This window comes from Myotis brandtii, unplaced genomic scaffold (genome assembly GCF_000412655.1).
Source record: "Myotis brandtii unplaced genomic scaffold, ASM41265v1 scaffold329, whole genome shotgun sequence".
NCBI lineage: Eukaryota > Metazoa > Chordata > Mammalia > Chiroptera > Vespertilionidae > Myotis > Myotis brandtii.
The window spans coordinates 905,291-907,993 of NW_005362676.1; positions in this window are offsets into that span (position 1 = coordinate 905,291).

Consider the following 2,703-nt stretch of genomic DNA (forward strand, 5'->3'; position numbering starts at 1 on the left):
GGTTTGGACGCGTGACAGGTGTCCCTGTCCGCTCATACCGGGTGTTTACGTTTGTGGGGAAGCCGCGCAGCCGGCTCCTGCCGCCCCGTCACCTTCTCGGCTGAGAAAGGCCGCTGATCCCCGCGTTTCTCCTCCTCCGTCCGCAAGACAAACCTCTTCGGGAGGAATGAGCCCAGCGAGGGCCCCCAACACGCGCTCGGTGTCACCGTCACAGACGGTCCCCGTCATTACGGCCCCGTCCTCCGCCCACAGTGTCCTGCACCCGCTGCCTGACACGCGCCTCTCTCAACCTATTTGAAATGTGACTTGGGGTGAATTTTTTCCCCCCCAGAAGGTTTTGAAGGGAACATACCTAGCTACTGAGCAACACCGGCCAGGACTCCTTTTTCTTTTTCAGCAGCTCCTTTGCCCCACCTTCCTTCCTCTAAAAACCTTCCATTTTCTACAACCCTTCCGAGTGCCCTTCTAGTTGCTACATTAGATGCTGCCGGATTCATGACTCCCTCAATAAAGGCAATGACATCTTTTTAAAAGAAATATACTTTTATTAATCTCAGAGAGGAAGGGAGAGGGAGAGAACCATCAATGATGAGAGAGAATCACTGATCTAATGCCTCCTGCACGCGCCCCCACTGGCGATGGAGCCCGAAACCAGGTTATGTGCCCTTGCCGGGAATTAAACCCCAGACCCTTCAATCCGCAGGCCAAGCCACTGAGCCAAACCTGCTGGGGCTGAATTTTATTCTTAACACCTCTTTTGTAATGTTTCACTTGTAAAAGATGAACCATTGCCTGGCCGGTGTGGCTCAGTGGTTGAGCATCGACCTATGCACCAGATCAAGGTTCCATTCCCTATCAGGCCACATGCCCGGGTTTCGGATTCGATCCCCAGTGCCCTTTCCCCCTCCCCACGTGGGAGTCTGTACTTGTTCTTCAATAAACCTCCACCTTTGCTATACCACCCTCTGTCCATGGATTCCTTCTTCCACTCCGGTGGATAAAGAATTCGGGTTCCGCCCTAGCCGGTTTGGCTCAGTGGATAGAGCATTGGCCTGTGGACTGAAAGGCCCCAGGTTCGATTCCACTCAAGGGCACATGCCTGGGTGGTGGGCTCCATCCCCAGTGGGAGGCGTGCAGGCGGCAGCCAATCAATGGTTCTCTCTCATCATTGATGTTTCTCTCTGAAATCAATAAAAATATATTTTAAAAAAAGAAAAAAAAGAATCCGGGTTCCAGTCCAAAAATTCCCTATCAGTCTGTTGGGGAAATTGACCCATTTCCCACCTGAGAGCCGGGAGCCACGGCTCTCAAACCTATTTGGGCATCGGAACCATTTGGGCTGCTTGTTACACCCCAGACTCTACCCCGCCTCCCTGCTTTCTCATTCCGTTTCCAGATCCTCGCTGACCGTTTGTAGTTCAAGTCCTCGCCTCTAACAGGGCTACCAGCTAGTTAGCCAAAAATCGGGGACCACAGTGTCACCCTGGAAAATGCTGGTGACAGTGGTCATTAGAAACCGGCTGTGATGGGCCAGGAAGCTAACTATGTGGTCAGGACTCTCTTTGGGCCCGAGAGACCTCCTCGTAGCAGTAACAGCTCCGAACCACAAGAGGGCGACGTTGTCACAGAGTTCCAGCACCTGAGCCCCCCTGGTTAACACAATAGTCCAAGAACCTGTTGCAAAGGGATTCCTTCTTTTCTATGGTTAAGGGTTTAGGGAAAACCACAGCTGGCACGAGGCCCTAGGATGATGGGGGCTGCAAAAATGAAGTGCATGGAGGAGCAAGAAGAAAGCCAACGGAGAAATGGATTCGGAAGGAAGTGTGAGCGTTTGGATGGTTTGAGGAGGCTCTTGCTATTCCCACGCGGGAGGACCACATGTGGGCCCGTTTTCACTCCTGTTACACAGGAGCAGTTGCACCAAATAAACTCTCCTCGTTGATGTTTCTATCTCTCTCTCCCTCTCTCTTCCTTGGGAAATCTCGCTCACATCTTTCCTTTCAACCAACCCCCCTGCCCCCAAAGGTTTCACTTTTATTTCTTGTGCGTCCTTGTTGTGTTTTGTTATAACAACACTAGCAAGCCCTAGCCTGTTTGGCTCAGTGGATAGCGCATCAGCCTGCTGACAGAAGGGTCCCGGGTTCGATTCCGGTCAAAAATTGTTAAGTTCTAGTTTGGAAGGAAGTAGACAGGAAGAAAGAGGCCTAGCCCACCCCACAGAAAGAGCTCCTTCCCTGCCCGGGCCCTGGTCAGTGCGCACGCAGGAGGCAACCCATCGATGTGTGTCTCTCACGTGGATATTTCTCTCTGTCTTTCCCTCTCTCTTCCACTCTCCCTAAAAATCAATGGAAAAATATCCTCGGGTGAGGATTTAAAAAAATAAAACAGTAGCAAACCTCCTCTCTGCTTCCTGTCCCGCACCATGCAGTACCCTTTCTCGCCCACCAGAGGGCGCGCTTCTCGCTCCCGGGATTACGTCTGCAGTTGTGTTTCATTCTTTGACGGGTGCTGGGTCACTCACTTCTCTCTTCCTCTATCAATGGACATTGGGCTCTAATCTCTTACTGTCACAAACAACGTGGCAAAGAGGAGAATTCCCAGAAGTGGGACGGCCGGGTCAAAGGTAAACGCACTTGTAATTTGCAGCTTGGACAAAACTCCCTTCCAAGTAAGTTGCAGGGCTTTGCTCTCCTACCAGCAAGG